This window comes from Lutra lutra, chromosome 2, assembly GCF_902655055.1.
Source record: "Lutra lutra chromosome 2, mLutLut1.2, whole genome shotgun sequence".
Taxonomy (NCBI): domain Eukaryota; kingdom Metazoa; phylum Chordata; class Mammalia; order Carnivora; family Mustelidae; genus Lutra; species Lutra lutra.
The window spans coordinates 105616311-105636598 of NC_062279.1; the positions used below are offsets into that span (position 1 = coordinate 105616311).

At 34.7% G+C, this 20288-nt stretch overlaps 1 protein-coding gene across 3 annotated transcripts in view; it reads left to right on the top strand.

The window, feature by feature from the left end:
- The window catches only part of TET2 (tet methylcytosine dioxygenase 2), a 140457-nt gene that overhangs the window by 65167 nt on the left and 55002 nt on the right, over nucleotides 1-20288 (top strand). The gene's annotated exons all lie outside the window — the stretch shown is intronic.

Below are 20288 nucleotides of genomic sequence, written 5' to 3' on the forward strand. Positions count from 1 at the left end.
CATTCTGATATCCATCTGTTGATGGACACTTAGTTGTTTCCATGTCTTGGCTATTATAAATAATGCTACAAAGAACATGGGGGTACAAATATTCCTTCAACATCATGTTTTTGGTTTTGTTTTTAATTTTTAATTATTTTTGTAGTTTCAAGTTTGTATTTATTTATTTATTTATTTAAGATTTTATTTATTTATTTGTCAGGGACAGAGGGAGAGAGAGCAAGCAAGCACAGGCAGACAGAGAGGCAGGCAGAGGCAGAGGGAGAAGCAGGCTCCCTGCCAAGCAAGGAGCCTGATGTGGGACTCGATCCCAGGACGCTGGGGTCATGACCTGAGCCGAAGGCAGCCGCTTAACCAACTGAGCCACCCAGGCATCCCTCAAGTTTGTATTTAAATTCAAATTAACATATAGTGTGACATTAGTTTCAAAAGAATGAAACTGGGCCACTTTGTTACACCTTACATAAAAATAAATTCAAAATGGATGAAAGACATAAATGTGAGACAGAAAACCATCAAAATCCTAGCGAAGAACAGAGGTGGTAACTCTTTGACATTGGCTGTAGAACTTACTAGGTATGTCTCCAGAAGCAAAGGGAACAAAAGCAAAAATGAGTGATTGGAACTTTGTCAAGATAATAATTTTCTACACAGTGAAGGATACAGTCAACCAAACAAAGGCAGCCTTGGAAATGGGAGAAGATATTTGTAAATGACATATCTGATAGATGGTATCCAAAATCTATAAAGAATTAATCAAACTCAACATCAAAAAAAACAATCCAGCGAAAAAATGGACAGAAGAAATGAATAGACATTTTTCCAAAGAAAACCATGGTGTTTTTGTTTGCTTCAAGTATATACCCAGAAAAGGAATTGCTGGATGATATGGTAGTTATGTTTCTTGTTTTTTGAGGAACTGCCATACTGTTTTCTGTAGTGGTAGTACCAACTTGTAGTCTCACCAACAGTGTGCTAAGATTCTTTTCTCCTCACATCCTCAATGGCATTTGTTCTCTCTTGTCTTTTTGATGATTACCATTCTAACAGATGTCAGGTGGTACTTCATTGTGGTTTTGATTTGCATTTTCCTGATGGTTAGTCATATTGAACACTTTTTAACATACCCGTTGGCCTTTTGAACCTCTTTGGAAAAATGTCTGTTCAGGCTCTCTGCCCATTTTTAATTGGGTTGTTGTTACTGTTGTTAGCTATTGAGTTTTATGAGTTCTTTATATATTTTGGATACTAATTTCCTATCAGAAATATGACCTGCAGATTTTTTTCCCCAATCTGTAGGTTGTTTTCACATTTCATTGATTATTTCTTTTGCTGTTCAGAAGCTTTTTAGTTTGTTTAGTAGTCCCACTTGTTCATTTTTTATTTGTTGTTTGTGTTTTAGGTTTTATCAAAAACAGCATTGCCAAGACCCATGTCAAGGAGATTTTTTCCTATGTTTTCTTCTAGGAGTTTTATAGTTTAAGGTCTTTATGTTCGAGTCTAATTCATTTGGAGTTAATTTTTGTGAGTCGTGTAAGATTGGGTCTAAGTCCACTCTTTAGCATGTGAATATCCAGTTTTCCCAGCATCTTTTATGGAAAAGACTATTTTTTTCTCCAGAATTCTTAGCTCACTTGTCAGATATTGATTATATACGCATTGGTTTATTTCTAAGTTCTTGGTTCTGTTCCACTGATGTTTGTGCCTGTTCTTTACCAGTACCATATCATTTTGATTACTGTTGCTTTATAATATTGCTTAAAATTAGAAGTGCATTGATTCCCGCTTTGTTGTTTCTCAGATTGCTTTGGCTATTTGAGGTCTTCTGTGGTTTCTTACAAATTTTAGGATTTTTTTGTCTTCTGTTAAAAAAAAAATGCCATGGAAATCTAGATAGGGATTGCACTGAATCTATAAATGGCTTTGGGTAGTATGGGTATTTTAATAAGATGAATTCTTCTAATTCATGAATACAGATAATTTTCCATTTATTTTTGCCTTCTAATTCTTTCCCCAATGTTTCATAGTTTCCAATGTACAGACCTTTCATCTCCTTAGTTAAATTCATTCCTATGAATTTTATTGTTTTTGATGCTATTGTAAGAGGAATCATTTTATTTTTCAGCAAATTCATTGTCAGTGTATAGAAATGCTACTGATTTTTGCATATAATTTTGTATATGCAATTTTATTGAATTGATTATACCTAACAGTTTTTTGGTGGAGTCTTTTGTATTTTCTATATATAAAATCAATTCATCTGCAAATAGAAACAGTTTTACTTCTTCCTTGCCAATTCTGATGCTTTTTATTTCTTTTTTGTTTTATTTTGTTTTTTTAAAGATTTTATTCATTTATTTGACTGAGAGAGACACAGTGAGAGAGGGAATATAAGCAGGGGGAGTGGGAGAAGGAGAAACTGTCTTCCCACAGGCCTCGATCCCAGGATCCTGGGATCATGATCTGAGCAGAAGGCAGGTATTTAAGAACTGAGCCACCCAGGTGCCCATTTTGTTTTAATTTTGTTTTTTGCCTGAATGCTCTAGCTAGAACTTCCAGTGCTATGTTGAATAAAATTGGTGACAGTGAGCACCCTTGTCTTCTTTATGGTATTAGAGGAAAAGCTTTCAACCTTTCACCATTGAGTATGATGTTAGCTGTGAGCTTGTCTTATATGGCAATTATTAAGTATGGTATGTTCCTTCTATATTCACTTTTTTGAGAATTTTTAATATGAACAGATGCTGAATTTTTCAAATGTTTTTCTGAATCTATTGAAATGATCATGTGATTTTTATCCTTCATTCTGTTAACATGATGTATCATTTTTTTTTTTTTATTTGAGTATGGCAAACCATCTCTGCATCTCAGGGATTAATTGCACTTGATCATGGTGTATGATCCTTTTAATGTGCTGCTAAATTTGGTTTGCTAGTATTTCCTTGAAATACTAGCAAGGCATATTGGCATCAGGCATCAGGCATATTGGCCTGTAGTTTTCTTTTCGTATAGTATTATTATCTGACTTTGATAACAGAGTAATGCTAACCTTGTAAAATGAGTTTGGGAGTGTTCCCACTTCAATTTTTTGGGAGCATTTGAGAGGTATTGGCTTCTAATGCTAATTTTTCTTTCAATGTTTGGTAAAAATCACCAGTGAAACCATCTGGTCCTGGGCCTTTCTTTCTGGGAGGTTTTTTATTACTGATTCAGTCTCCTTATGCATTATTGGTCTGGTCAGATTTTCTATTTCTTCATCATTCATACTTGGTAGTTTGTCTGTTCCTAAGAATTTACCCATTTCTTCTAGTTTGTTGGTGTACTGTTGTCCATAGTAGTCTCTTATGATCCTTTGTATTTCTGTGGTATCATTTGTAATGTCTACTCCTCCTTTTATAATTTTATTTAATCAAGTCTTCTCTCTTTTTCTTGGTTAATCTAGCTAAAAGTTTGTCAATTTTACCTTCTCAAATAACCAACTCTTAGTTTTGTTAATATTTTCTATTGGTTTTTGGTTATTTTATTTTATTTTATTTATTTCTGCTCTAATCCTTATTGTTTCCTTCTTCTGCTAACTTACAGGGTTTTTTTACACAATTATATTTTAAAATAGAATAAAAGTATTCCTTTGAGCACATTAAATTGAAATTTAGGATTCCCAAAGTTTAGAAGCTAACACTGTGAAGGCTGTCTATATTTTCTAGTGCTGTTTTTCCCCCAGCTTAAGTACATTAAAAATTGAATTTTATTAGTCTTGATTTTTAACTTTCTGTTATTTAAAAAAAGAAGAAAAAAGGCATTCTTTCTGTACCCCACTACCCCTGCGCCAGAAGACTCCATAGAAGTTTTAGTTTACAAATGCATCTGCCCATCTAATTTCTTTTTATCTGCATAGAGCAGTTTTGCAAGTCTGAGTTTAAATCTTGACTAAACTCTTCCACCCTTCTTCTGAAATGGAAATGAACAGCCACATTATGAAATAGCCTACAGTGACTACTTTTTAGAACTAGATGTCAGTATCTGTAAGCATATTGACATAAGTTGCTGAAATTTGATAATATAGTTACTTGGTTTTCCTGAGGTCACGGAAATAGAATTTGAAAAGATTCTCAGTTTTTTAAATATATTCAGAAGTAAAATCTAGAAGCATACTAAATTTTTAAGCCAATTTTAATCAAGTTGAGTGATTATGCATCAAAGCTTGTAACAATCATAAATAGCCTTTCTACAAATGACATCCTAATTATGATCACATCTGTACCCTTCTCACTCTATAAAGTTTTATATATACCTATGCAGAGCTGAATGGATTTCTTGTTATTTTAAGATCTCTGTGTTTTAAGTCTTCTGTAAATTTTCTCAAGCATTTTCCTTTACCTAGAATGGTCTTCTCTCACTGCAACTGAAGAAATCCTTATAATTCTTAAGGTCTTCTATCAATCATCCTTTTTTTAATATTACTATAGTTCATGTTTATATGAGCCTTATGGCACATAGCTTCTTTTAACTCCATATTCTACCTTTAAATTAAATGTAAGCTCCCAGAGAGCACTATGGCCAGTCACCATCGTGTTTTTCATGGCATCTAGCACGGTACTCAGCTGACAGGCTCAATAAACAATTAGCTAAACTACAGTTCTGAAAATAGGTCAAACATACCATTAAACATTTGCCATGTTTAGTAATAAAGGTGTAATGCTTACTTGCACAGAAAATGCCACATGAAACCTTTTATAAAATCCAACTTTCTTTGACTAAATAGCATTTAAACTGAAGAGAATGGGTTATTTCATTGTGTCTTTATAACAGCATTTTATGATCACTTGCTAGATTGTAAAATATATATTCAGGAAAATTAATGAAAGTGCTTTTTAAATTTTGTGCCATTTGACTTGTATTTATTACCAAAATATCTGAATTCTTTTTTTTTTTAAAGATTTTATTTATTTATTTGACAGAGAGAAATCACAAGTAGGCAGAGAGGCAGGCAGAGAGAGAGGAGGAAGCAGGCTCCCTGCTGAGCAGAAAGCCCGATGTGGGGCTTGAACCCAGGACCTGGGATCATGACCTGAGCCGAAGGCAGCGGCTTAACCTACTGAGCCACCCAGGCGCCCCCAAAATATCTGAATTCTTATACAGCACATTATAATATCAATTATTTTAAACTTAAATTAGCTAGGAGATACTTGAACTCTTTACGAGATTGATAGCTCTGTGGCAGTTTCCAAAGCTGGAAATGTCAGAGCAGATTCTGAGGAAAGATTTGGGGTTTTGAAAGTATTTTGAATAGAGAAAGAGAAAGGAATACAACATTTTCTTAGCATTGCTTCAGCAATGCCATTTTAAGCATCCACTTAAAGCATTAACTGCAGTGAGGATGAGATCAGCCAGTTGTTCTGTTTTGTTTTCTTGGCTGCAGTAATTTCACCATGTCTTCATGCTGCATTTTGCCACAAAGAGAACATTTGCCTTGAATTATAGGAAACGGAAAGGGGACTGGAATGCCAACTTCGTTCTGGGATTCTAACCCATAACTTCTTTCAGCAGGCACTGTTGAATTTTTATGTAATACTATAAATGAGTGGCCTAAGTAGTAAATTTTAACTGTAAGTCAATACCTTTGAATAGAAAAGTCTGATGATTCAGAGTTCTGTTTTCTCCCTATGTGAATAAAGTAATTTTTCTATTAGGTGACTACCTACCATTTCCTTCTATCTGTTGTTTTCCCCTCAAATAAAATTATTTTAGCTTCAGAGTATTTTTTTGGTTAAAGTTTCTGGGGCAGACGGAAGATGACAGGTAGAGTAGAAATTAATATTTTTAAAGCCAAAGAGTAAAACAAATGAATGTTTCAAATGTGTTTATTTCTCTAATTCTTTGCAAGGATTACTTGTAGGAAATTGGGTCTTATTTTGAATTCAAATGGTATTTTTAATATAGACATGTATGGAAGGGTATTTTTAGTTTTTCTTAATGCTTAGATTTAGTGAGTTTATAATCTTTTTTAACTTTTTTTTCAAAAAAATAAAATAAATTTTTAAAAAGACATTATTTTTTTCTTCTTTTCCTTTCCTGCATACTTTATGAAGATATATCATTGTAATGGTATATTAAAGGAATGATCACTTAGATTACACCCTGAGAGCAAACCTTTCTCTTAACTTTAAAAACATAACTTCAATGGTCTATTTTTCTCAGATAAAAAATGTTTTTAACAATTTCTTATGTATTTGGGCAAAGTAAAGAGTTACATGGGATAGTTTAATATGAATAAAATTTCTGCTGTGAATCTAAATTTCCCTGTTTCTCTTAATTTCATTTTAAAAATTATGCTTCAGGGGCTCCTGGGTGGCTCAGTGGGTTAAAGCCTCTGCCTTCAGCTCAGGTCATAATCTCAGGGTCCTGGGATCGAGCCCCACATCGGGCTCTCTGCTCAGCAGGGAGCCTTCTTCCTCCTTTCTCTCTGCCTGCCTCTCTGCCTACTTGTGATCTGTCTGTCAAATAAATAAATAAAAATCTTTTTAAAAAATTATGCTTCAGGATTATTTTATATTATATTCAACACTAGCGCTAAATACTGTTTTATCTAATATATGGTGTATTTGGAAAGCTTTAGAAGAAAGAAGTTTAATCATTTACTTCAAGGCTGACAAAATCTTTGATAGAAGTTTATTTCTCTTTCATATATGAGCATAGTAGCATTTCTGATCCAAAAAATAATCATAGGGGTTCCTGGGTGGCTCAGTAGGTTAAGCCTCTGCCTTCGGCTCCGGTCATGATCTCAGGGTCCTGGGATGGAGCCCCACATTAGGCTCTCTGCTCAGCGGGGAGCCTGCTTCCTCCTCTCTCTCTGCCTGCTGCTCTACCTACTTGTGATCGCTCTCTGTTAAATAAATAAATAAAATCTTTTTAAAAATTCATGAAAAGACTGTTTTCCTGTTTTATTCAGTAGTACCCTTTATATCATTGTATTTTCTCAACTCTAATCTGATTTTTATTTCTATTATTTATACTTAGTATATAAAAATTTACCTTATGCTGGGGCGCCTGGGTGGCTCAGTTGGTTAAGCAACTGCCTTCGGCTCAGGTCATGATCCTGGAGTCCTGGGATCAAGTCCCACATTGGACTCCCTGCTCGGCGGGGACTCTTCTTCTCCCGCTGATCTCTCTCTCCTCTCATGCTCTCTCTCTCTCTCTCAAATAAATAAATAAGATCATTTAAAAAAAATTTTAAAAAAAAATTTACCTTATGCTAATCCTTATGCTTCCATTCCATTTTGATGTGATCTGGTATTGGACAATTAAGAGTAGTTTTCTTGATGTGGCAGGTGGGAACATAGAGATCACAAAGGCTATTTTTACAAAATTTAAAACTAAGTGCTCATTTGTCTCTTAAAATAAGAATATATGATGAAAATCATTTTTGGCATTAATTAAATGGCTGCCACTCTTAGAATTATCAAGGAAAAATGTTACTAATAATTACAGAATGAGTTACTGTTTTAAAACTCTTATTTCAGTTTTAGACTTTATTACCACTTTGAACATTTCTACCAGTACAGAAGAGGTTTTAAGCTAAAAACAAGAGCCGTTTCTAAGGAAGAGTTTGAATAATTCGAATGGTAATATAATTGGAAGAAATAAGATGAAGAAAATAGTTCAGTGTTTATATGTTTAATTTCAAGTGAAAGCAAGAATGGCATATATACATGTCCTTGGCTCTTGAAGATGGACTCTGAGCTCTTTATAGCTAAATTATGAGTGGTGACATGAATTTATATTCTCCCAGGCCAAAGGTTCTCGCCAAAGCCTCAAGATCCATGTACATATTAAATCTGCATATCATATGCATCTGAATTAGGGTTTTCCACTATGTGCTATTCCATGGGATGCTGGTAAGATACTCCAAAATGGCACATATCACAGTGCCTTTTTTTTTTTTTTTTAAGATTTTATTTATTTATTTGATAGAGAGAGATCACAAGTAGACGGAGAGGCAGGCAGAGAGAGAGAGAGAGAGGGAAGCAGGCTTCTTCTGAGCAGAGAGCCCGATGTGGGACTCGATCCCAGGACCCTGAGATCATGACCTGAGCCGAAGGCAGCGGCTTAACCCACTGAGCCACCCAGGCGCCCCATCACAGTGCCTTTTTAGAGATCCCATCGTCGTATTAAAGTCTTTGAAGACTTTCATTAAAGAAAGTTTTAACGTACTTTTAACTTCATTTCTCTACTTGTTCTCCCTCAGCCTGGCTCTCTCTTTTTACAAATACATAATAAATCCATGTGATGTGACTCTATTCCAATAACAGGATATGTATTTGTGCTCATCCAGCTGTACATACAGACTCATCTTTAGTTTATCAGCAGTACACTTAGAAAGAGACTTCATAGGGATATCAGGAAGATCTAACTTTGGGGTGGACACCATTACCCAAGATCTGTATCTTAATTTGAAAATCCAGTAATCCAGTTTTATCTTCTCCTGAGAGTTGATTGGATTGAAGGAATGGAATTTGTTTTCATCAGACTCACATGAAGTTAGTGTTTAAACAGATTTATATATATTTGTCAATTCATAATCAGGAACTCATATTTCCAGTGATCAAAATATGATTTACATCCACTATCCAAAGTGCTTGCATTAAGGATACTCAGTGTTTCTTGGAGGTGGGGAGACTTAAGGAATATTTTATTATCTAGCCTTTAGCAACGACAGCTTCTTAATCATCCCTGTTCCACAGAAGAATTTGCTGGCCTATTGACTGTATGCATATCAGCCAATCCAGTGATTCCACTTCCCAAGACAGTATTGATAAAGAGTGACGAATCTGCTTCTCTGCCCTGAACTGACCACCCCTCCATCTGTTCACACTGGCTTAGAAGTTGAAACAGGTCTGCATTTCTTATTCACCTCTGCCTCATATCAGCAATGCAAATCTACTTTACTCTTTTACCTTATGTTTACTTATGTGTAAAATGAGATGAAAAGAAAATTATGCCTTCCAGACCAAAAGTAGTCTTTGTGATGACTTATTTCAATAAGACACCAGTAGATATTTGTCATTGCCAGTTTTAGAGGTTGTAGCATTTTAGAACTCAAAAAGACCTTAGATATAATCTTGTTCATTTCTTTCATATTACATTATAGACTTTTTTTTAATTGTGATGTGTGGAGGTTGTGACTTGTACAGAAATCCATATCCAGGCCTAGAAACCAGCTTTCTTATTCTGAATAGCCATTCCCATATGTATATGTCTTGTCTTGCCATTTAAATACTTTCTAAAATCCTTAAGGATGGAGACCATGTTTGATACTACTTCTGGATCCCATAGATTGTGCTTCCAGAAGTAAGAAACTTTTTTGAGGAAAAAGAAATTTAATAGTCTTTCTCCTTTTATTTTGATAACATTTAAAGTGTGCATTGTAATTCCGGGCAATCTAAAGTATTTATCAGATCTTTTAGCAGAACACAGATGGTCAAAGAAGAGAGTAACACCAAGGGTGTTTGTCTCTTTTGTTCAGGGTAATACAATTTTGGCTACAATAGTGCCTAGCACATAGGATGTGTTCAATAAGTATTTGTTGAAAAGAATGAATAAATTGACATGTTAGTTTTATGACTGTACCACTGTCATTGTGTAAAAACATTGAATGATTACGAACTGTCAGAATTTACATAAAATTCTTATATGTTACTAGAAATGGTTTTATTGGATTTATGTAACCATTTTATTGGAAAAGCCATACCTCAGAGTATAAAAAGGAAAGCATTTTCCCCTATAATTGGCCCTGAGATATATTATGATAGTCTCTCCCCAACCTACTCTCTCTATGGTGTCTTCTTGACTAGATTCCATGATTTTTATAGCATCTTTTGGTTATTGGAACAATCTCATTCCAGTATTTGAAACTCAGTCCTATTCATTGTAAACCCCTCAAGTCAAGCCTGATTCAGTATTCTTCTTCCCCAGCACAGGCTTGACCTCAGGTTCCAACACTTGCAGTTGAGAGTAGGAGAGTCTCACTCCCCCTGCCACCTACTTAACTTCCAGCCACTGGAAGGTTGAGCAGGGCCGGGAAGAGTGAAAAAAGCTTAGGGCACCAGGGCTCCTTATTGAGTGAATAAGACTGCTAGACTTTTTGGTCCTACTATTTTGGTAGCTAACATTGACTGACTGTGGGATACCCTCTTTGGGGCGAGCATTCACATACTGGCTCTTTTGACACATATGGGTTCTTCAGAGGGGCTGCGGGGCCTCTTACAACACAGCTCCCTCCTTTCATCTCTTCTCTCACCTCACCCACTTCTGCTTTGCCTACAGTATACCCTGCAGCCTCCTTCTGCTTGGTCACTTGCCTACTGGACAGATTCTACATGTGAGGTCAAGTCCAAACAACTACAGTTTCTGTTGTGTGTCTGCTTTTAATTGAAAGTGTCAAGCTTTGGATAGTGTGTAACCTAGTAAGTTAGAGTAAGTAGAGTAAGTGTACTCTGGAGGGTATCCTAGTAGGAGCAGTCAGCTCACAATTAGCCATTTCAGTGATAGGAAAACACTAAAACTGAAAAATCTGAACAGTTTTTATAACTTATGAAAAACAGATAATGCTTGTGACAAATTACATACTGAATTCTGTTTGGGGATCTTCTCCCTCAGCACATATTAATTTGGGGAGAGTTAGATCAGGAGCCCAAATTTGAGCCTAAATTTGAGAAACAATCCCAGAATGTGGATATTTGGAAACGGACAAGATGATGCTCATTTTACCCACTGGGAACCAGGTTGACTAGAGTTGCAAACTATAAGCAGATATGTTTCTAAACTGTAGTTGTCTCTACATCTTAAATGCAGACTTCTGTCTGTAAGCCTCTTCTGTAATCATCAGTGACATTCCTCCTGAGTCTCCTCCCTCAAATAATCTATACATTATTAAATTTTGTCTCTACTGTTATTTTAAGATAAGGAACAAATTTTAAAACTCAAGCATTGGAATTAGATAGCCTCCACTGAGGATTATGAAAAACTTGACAAGGTCTCCCCTCCGAGCAGGCAGCACACTGCAGGAGCAATGCACATGCTTGTCATAGGGGTACTTCCAGAAAGGCGAGAACTTTCTTTGTGATTTTTATATGCTTGTGTGTTCATGGGTCCTTTTTCAAAAAATGTGAAGTGTATCTTCACAGATTTCTTAGTATGAAGATTGAAAGTTCTTAAAGGATGAAAAATATAAAAATCATTTTTACCATGAAAATACTGATTCATCTCATTTTTTCCATACTTAATGCATATAGGAAGCATTGTATTCCAGTCTTAACGGTATTGTGTGGACACATTAATTTTGCTCTTGGAAATATATATTTTGGATTGACTATTTGCCTTTGAATTTTTTGTTTTACTATTGAATTAACATTAAGCTAATAAAGAATAGTTTTTAATTCATTAGGAAAGCCCTATAAAAAACACATTGCTTGGGGCACCTGGGTGGCTCAGTGGGTTAAAGCCTCTGCCTTCCGCTCAGGTCATGATCCCAGGGTCCTGGGATGGAGCTCCGCATTGGGCTCTCCGCTCAGTGGGAAGCCTGCTTCTCTTCTCTTCCTCTCTCTCTCTCTGCCTGCCTCTCTGCCTACCTGTGATCTCTGTCTGACAAATAAATAAAATCTTTAAAAAAAAAAACACTTTGCTTACTACGTGAGTGGTACTTAACCGTACTAATATTGTCTGTGAAGGAAGAAAGCCAGACTGAATAGAATTTCATAAGTGCAGAAGATAGGAATTGAAACCAACATTATGGTTAGGATTTTAGAGCCCTATGCATACAGATATTTTAATAGACAATTCTGAGGCCCATTGTCCTCATATCCTGAAATAAATGTATAATTGACACAAATCATGTCCCATTTTGGTAGAAAGATTCTAAAATAGACCTGGAGATAGTACCATCTATGCAAGTAGAGTCAAATACCTCATCTTTATTCAGCATTTTCTATGTCAAGAATGAATTAATTTCTTACCACCAGAATTACCTATAGGGTTTGCAGAACCCGCCAGTGAAGGTGTTGGAAACAAGTCCAGTCATCTCCTAACGTTGATGCTGAAACATGGACTTCAGTAGATACAATCCTTACAAGTACTGCTTTTAAGAATTTACCTCCAATAATTTGCTTATATCAGTAAATAGGACTCATCTGATAATAGCAGAATATTTTACGTACTTTGGATATTAGTACATGAAGTCAAAGGTTTTTTATAGAAAAAACTTTTCTATAGGTTTTTTCTGTGCTGCTTTATACTATGGCAACTATGCAGATCTATAAATTGACTCTTGTCTCCTTGAAGAAAAAAACTGACATGAGATTTAAATGATGTGTTTTTCTCTCTTGGAACAGTAAAAGACACACCACCAACAAAATCAATAAACCAAAAAATAAAAGCAAAAACAAAAAGCCCTCTTCACAAATGTTGAGCACCATCTACAGCTTTCTGTGATGAGAGATACAGCTACCATTCTTGAGTGATTCAAAAGGAGTCAAATGGTGTTGAGCTAAATTACAGCCCTAAATGCATATTGGTGAAATGAGATACTGATCCATTTGCACACTAATGTGCTATTTTTAAGTCATGCATCATCGCATCTTCAAAGAGGCCTGTCATAATTATGATGGATTAGACTGCAGAGTCAGTCCTAGATGCAGTAATTGTTTCACAGATGCTGCCGATGTGACTTGAATTCATAATAAATTATGTCAGAGAGGCGGGAGAAGGAGCAAAATCAAACACCAAAGGAAAACTGCTGTGGCTAAACCTGTTTTGGTTTTAGGAAACCAAAATGTTAGCCGCTAGTCAAAAGACAGTATTTGCAGCTGAGTATAAATTTGTACCTCTCACATAGAGGATGAAGGTTGACACGTTTGACATTTTTTATTTAAAGTTCTCAATCAAAAAAAAAACAAAAACAAAAAGTTCTCAATCTCTGTCTCAATATCTTTCCTTCCTTCCCTCCCTCCCTCCCTCCTTTCCTATTTCTCTCTCTCTTTCTGTCTGTCAGTCTGTCTCTCTTTTCTCACTCATTCACTCTCATAGTTATGAAAAATTATTTTGGGACATTAGTTGAAATCAGTATGGTGACCGTAACATATTTTTGTGTGTTCCTGTATATTTTACATTATCTGGTTATAATTTGACCTTAAGAATTTCAAACAAAATTGGTGATATTTATGGCAGATAGAAGTATTCTTTTTCATTCCTTAGAAAGCCAAACTTTATAGGAAATAATTGGACTATTAAAATAAGGGGATATGGGCACCTGGGTGGCTCAGTGGGTTAAGCCTCTGCCTTCAGCTCAGGTCATGATCTCAGGGTCCTGGGATTGAGTCCCACATCGGGCTCTCTCTTCGGCAGGGAGCCTGCTTCCTCCTCGCTCTCTCTCTCTCTCTGCCTACTTGTGATCTCTGTCAAATAAATAAAGTCTTTAAAGGGATAAGCATAAATAATATGACTAATAGGATCTAAATTACAACATTTTAAGTTGTGGTTTAATTGACATCTGTCATTTAAGTAAATAATTTCTGAGTCTGTCTCTTTAGTCTTTAAAAAAAATGCCAGGGGCACCTGGGGGGTAAAGCTGGCTAAGCATCCAACTCTTGGTTTTGGATCAGATATTGATCTCAGGGTTCTGAGGTCAAGCCCTGTGTCAGGCTCCATGTTCAGTGCAGAGTCTGCTTGAGATTCTCTCTCCCTTTCCCTCTGCCCCTCTTGCTCATGCTCTCTCTCTTCCTCAAAAATAAATAAATAAATCTTTATTAAAAGTTCCAAATCTGGTTTTAGAATTTGAGTGTTGTATTTTGTGTATTCTTAACATTTAAGTCACATTGTTGCCTTTTTAGGGATGAAGAAACCTCATACTGTACCACATAATCAAAAATCCTGTGTGTGTGGGCACACACACACGTGCACAATTTAAATAATGAGCTACTTACTGCATTTTAATGAGCAAAGATAACTATTGAAGCAGATAAGCATATGCCATGTCTTTTCCTAGGTTAACAGTTCAATAGTTAGAAAAGTTTCCATAAGTCATTTGTTGAATATCACTAGTTTTTTTTTTAAATGTACTCTACCAGATTTTTTACATAGTCTTCTCTGTACTTGATAACTGCTGTTATATTCTACTTAAAACACTAGTCCTTCTGCCTCAGTGATGTTGATAGACATGTTTAATGAGCATTGATTATTAACCTTTTAAAACTAACTTTGACTTAGTGAGATATCTATTTGTCTCTTACTAAGGCAAGAGGGAATGAAACTAAATTTCATGAAAGATTTCGGTTGATGGTATGCAGACCTTGACAGCTAAGAGCGTGTTTCCTCTCTCCTGTAGTCCCTTGGCTCTTAAACAGTCACACTGCCTTACCATAGTCCAGGGCAGTGCAGGATCTGTACATCTTTGTGTTAGCTTTATTCCATAACACTTGCCCTGAGCAGGGATTCAACTAATGCTTGACTGAATGCACAAATGCACTAAAGACTCAAATGTGGGCAATGTGAATTTATTAGTAAAATAAAACATTTTCCCTGAATTATGCATTTTTCTTGATGTTATGGAGCCACCAGTCTAGCCCTTGTGGGAGAGAGTATTTTGATGCCTAACCTCAAGCCAGTTGCTCAGTTCTTACATCTATAAAGTGAGAGAATGGAACTAGATCCTTTCTTATACTCTGAAATGTTTTGTACATTATTAGGACCATCATCATCACCTATTATCACTTGTTTTGTCACTGTAAAATTTCTTAGCCTTCCAAAGGTTTAAAATGCAATTCACTTACTCTGTGAACAAGAGTTTTGTTGTCCAGTATGACTCTGGATTGAAGACTATCAAAATGATATGGCATGTACTTGATCTTAGGGAACTTTCATTCCGTTGCATTTTTTAAAAAAAGAAAAGAAAGGAATATGATTTGTTAATATTTGGGTAGCTCTAATCAGTAGTGTGTTGGAACCAGCTTGTAACAGTTTGTGAGAGCAGATTGTAAAATTTTCAGGAATTTTGTGAGCTGAAGGTTGATAGCTTGAAATCAGCCATGACCCATAAGAGCGTCTCTTCAGGAATATGTTAAAAGCTCACTTATTCATTTTTAAGTTGTAGCTAATTATTGCAACATGAAGTGTTGGCACCATGATAAACATTCCTGGGTAAGCCTAACCAGTCATCCTTACCAGGTTTACCAAAAGCTTTTCTGCCTTTATTCTTGCATATAAACTTCATAACAATTTTAGGGGAAAAATTGCCTTAATTTTGATCTGACAATATCCTCTTAAGTGAGTTGTATCCCTAGTGAAAAATTGAGACTCCTAAAATAAAAATTCTCTCTCCTGATTTTTACAGATACAGTTTTATTTGACGTAAATTACCATACACAAACCTCCAAGAGCGAGCATTACTTTAAAAAACATTTGAATATTCAGTTGCCCAAGGGAATAGTATCCTGATTGGTACTGTACATTATAGTAATTAAGTGTTCTCTAGTATAGGACAAAATAAAAGATATTTAATATCAATCTCAAAACACTCAGCTGTGAAAATTCAAAATATTTCTGATATCACTTACTTATAAGAGCACATATGAATGAATAAAAACGATCTCTACTCCTAGTATCTGAAAAGCAAAAGGAATGTCACACAGAAATCTCTATAGCAAAAATATACATTCATTGAAAAAACCGTTTAACTTCAGAAAAAGTTTTGTTTTTTTCCCTAAACTTGTAAAAACAACCTTATTAACTCTAATTTCACTGATCAGCACATAGATACCTACAAAAAATTATCTTGGATTTTTTCTTTTATATACAAATTATTGATTTTCATAAGCTTGGGAAAACTACATAAAGGACACTGTAAAGATGATAGCATCAATGCTTTTTAAAATATTTCTACAATGAGCAACATAAACAGGTCTCCTTTCTTTCTTCCTTTTATTAAAAATAAATAATGCTTGCTAGTGTCAATATAAAATTACCAGTGTCGTTATAAAATTAAAAGTGTTCTTTTAACAACTAAATTACTGGATCATGTAATTTTCTGGGGTATATACACAAAAAGTGGTTTAGAATATATTAATTATAGAATATATTAGAATATATAGAATATATTCCTCTTCAATGGCACTTTATTGGTTAAAATTTTCTGAATCAGATCCATAAACCAGTAATGAGTGATCCTCAAAAAAACTATCCTCATCCTAAAATAAAAAGATAATACATAATTTTCCTGCTCTCCTTAAAAAAGTTAACCCTTCAGCTTTTCATATCCAGTGGTTGTACTCAGTAAGGAAATTGCTGTCACATTCAGAATAGTTCTGTTAATAGTTTAAATTAGTATTTAAAGATGGGTATTGTGTTTAAAGTTCCATATTGAAATAAATTTCATTTTCAGTCACCTTCATTTGTTTTTAGGCGCTATTATGCTCATAAAAGATTTGCAAACTCCATCTATTATAATTCTGCCCTTGACACTTTAAAGAATGTCCAAATTATGTGGAACGGACCATAATAGAGAATAATGTGTTAAATGCTTACAGTATTTTATATCTAGAAAACTAAGTTGAACAATATATACTGTATATGGAGCCTGCAAGTTTTATATAACATAACATAAATGTACATATGTGTTTATATATAAATATTTTGATTGGTATGAGTGTGAAATGATTTTACAGTTGCCAAAAGAAGTTGGTACAGTATTTGGAAAGCTAATTGGCCTGGTCCCTAAAGATTTTATCTAGGCTTATTTCTGTCCTCCTTACTTTTAAAAAGTGGTAGTGACCCTGATTTTGCAGAAACCCCTTACATTAAAGACTACAAATCAATTTTCATTCATGATTCCAGAACCTTGTTTTTTATTATTAAGGATTATTAATGATTAAGACTATTAGTCTAGCTCAGAGCTGTCCAATAGAAATACAACATAAGCCATATATGAAATCTAAAATTTCCCACTACTTACACTAAAACAAGTAAAAATTTAGAAGTAAATGAAATTACTTTAATGATATATTTTATTTAAAATATCCAAAATAGTATTCTTTCAGCATATAATAAATGTTTTTAAAAATGAAGGGTTTTGTTTTGTTTTGGTTTGGTTTGGTTTTGGTTTTTTTTTTTATCCACACTAAAGGCTTTGAAATCCAGCGTGTATTTACACTTAGGGTACATCTTCATTTGTGCTCACCACATTTAAAGGGCCCCAGAGCCATATGTAACTAGTGGCTATGCACATCTAACCCAACTCTTAACATCTGTAGGAAGTTGGTCTAGCAGAAATAAATCACTTTGCTCTTTTGTTTTCTTTGTCCAATGGGAATTGTGACTTTGCAGTTTAAGTTTTATTCACTAGTTAAGTAATATACATGCCTAAAAGTTACAAATATAATAATACAATGTAGTTTCTTTCCCAGTGCTATTCTCCAGACTCTTCAGTCTTTTTTCTGGATATAAAATGCTATTACAGTTGTGTTGTATATCCACCCAGAGCTGATTTTATATTTATTTTTGTAAATGGACACTTGTAGCATTCTTACACATACTGTTCTGTAGCTTGCTGTATTTCATTTAATTATATGGAAATACTTACACCTGAAAATGTAGGTTGTTTCCAACCATTTACTATCACAAGAGATTGTTCGTACATCACTTAACATATATATATTTGTTAGATAACTTCTTAAAACTGAAGGGTCAAAGAAAGTTTCTTTGAAACTCTGTAGATTATTACTTAATTGTCCTCCATGGTATTTGTACTTGTTTTCACTCCCCTGAACCACACAAGGGAGTGTCTCTTTCCCCATGTGCTTGCCAGTATTTCGTATTATCAAACTTTTTGATCTTTGCCAGTTTGAGGGAAAAAAAAACACTGTATCTTGCTGAGTTTTTAATTTACATTTCTTTTTATGAGTTGTACTAGACATCTTTTTAAACATTTAAAGGCCACTTGCATTTCATTTTCTGTGAACTGTCCATGTCCTTTGCTCATTTTTCTATTCAATGATTGGTTTTTCCCTTGTCAATCTCTCAGAGTTCTGTATATTAAGAAAGGTTTATATGATTTTTATTTTACTTATGGGTTTATTTTTGCATGCATAAATTTTACTGAACTTTCTCATTTTTTATGGCTTCTAGAATTTGTGTCATAAAGAATTTACCCAGTCATTAGATTATTTTTTTAAAAAGTTTTCTCAGACTGTTACAGATTTTTTAGGGTCTTGTTTTACATATTTAACTGTTAAATCTATCAAAATTCATTCTGGTATAAGATGTTAGGGGTAGATCCAACTTCATCATTTTTTCAGAAGACTATCCAGTTCCCATATCATATTGATTGGCAGTGCCATCAGGATGCCACATTTTTGTGTGTTATAATTGATTTCTGTACACTCTGTTCTGTTTCATTGGTCTTATTAACACTCTTTCATTTACTGATTTCCAAGTACAAGCTGTGTGAAGTACAGTAGCCTTTGTTCCTTTTTACAATTCTTTTTCAGGTTATTCCTGGTCATTCAGTTTGTTTATTTTTCCACATGAACTTTAGAGTCAGGTTCTTTAATTCTTCATAACATTCTGCCAGTGTTTTCATTGAGAATATATTAAATTAATAAATTCATTTGACAACTACCCAAGAATAGTAGACCTTTCTCCTTGTTTTGCTCTTGTGTATCTGTCAATACTGTCTTAAAGATTTAAATATTCCTTCCATGTTTCTTGTTATATTTATTCCTACTGTTTTAAGAATATTTTTTTCTGTTACAGTATTTTATTCCACTAAAGCTTCTGACTGGTTGTTGCTTTTATGTATCAAAGCTATTGATTTTCTTAATCAAGTACTTTTCTCATAAATTTAACAGTTTTTCAGTTGATTCTCTTGGTTGACCAATATACAATCTTATTTTCTGTAAATGATAACTTTATTTTGGCTTTCCAATGTTTATGTCTTATTTCTTCCTCTTTTTCACTTGTCTTGGTTAGTAGGCGATGGCTATTTTAATAGTTTTTTATAGCCCAAAAGGAAAATAGCCTAGATTTTTTATTTTCATCCTTAAAATAAATGCAATAGAAAAACTGTGGGAAAATAAAACATGACTGTATCGTGAATGGGGCAGCATTCACTTTATAGATTATTCATATTTTTTAGTGTCCATTTCTCCCTGCACTCCAATCATTTAGACTTTGAAATCTCCATCAGTATTGGTCTCCAAAATACTTGAATTAATGAGTGAGTGAAGAAATGATTGTAAGATGAGCAAATTCATATCAGTTTTGTGAAACTGATTGGATGCTCACTCTATACAAAACACAGTAGATTATTAAGAAGTTCACAGTCCAGAGAGTATAAACAAAATAAATTCAAGTATGATATGTTCAGCAGCAAACCATATACAAGATATAGAAATAACATAGAAATGGGAGTGATTAATTGTTTTGGAAAATCAAAGAAGGAATCATAAGGGAAGTAATAACCTGAGACTGTTTCAGACACATATGAGTCACTGGGCAAATCAGGGGACTAAGAAGACATTCTAGCCAGACAAAACAACAGCATGGAAGCCTGAAACCATTTACCATGTTTGGGTATTTATAAGCTGTTGTTATATTTGGAGTATAAGCTGTGAGAGGAAATAGAAGGAAAGAAGAAGAGAAATCTGCCTGTGAAAAACCATTTGGATCAGATAGGAATTCTCAGTAGAAGTGGGCAGTCAGCCTCTATGGAGGAAGACCCAGAATCACCTAGAAATGACATTTTATAAATGATACTGCCTTTTTTTAAATTAATATTATAATGTATTATTTGTTCAGGGGTACAGGTCTGTGTCTCATCAGTCTTACACAATTCACAGCACTCACCATGACACATACCCTCCCCAATGTCCATCACCCAGCCATCCCATCCCTCCCATGCCCCTCCCCTCCAGCAACCCTCAGTTTGTTTCCTGAGATTAAGAGTCTCTTAAGGTTGTCTCCCTTCCTGGTCCCATCTTGTTTAAACAGCACTTCTCACCCCATTCCATTTGCTGGAATATTAACACTTAAGGGAGCACCTCTTGTCTTCCAGGCATGTGGGTGAAAAAGTTTGAGAACTCCTTATACAGGAAATACGAAGCCAGAAAAGCATGTTAAGGAGGATATGACATCAGATTTGCACTGAGAACATTCCCTTTGGTAATGATTTGAAGGAACCTTGAAGGACTAGGGAGAGGACAGTCTGGGCTGGGGAAGAAACCCTCTAAAAAGCTACTGTAACA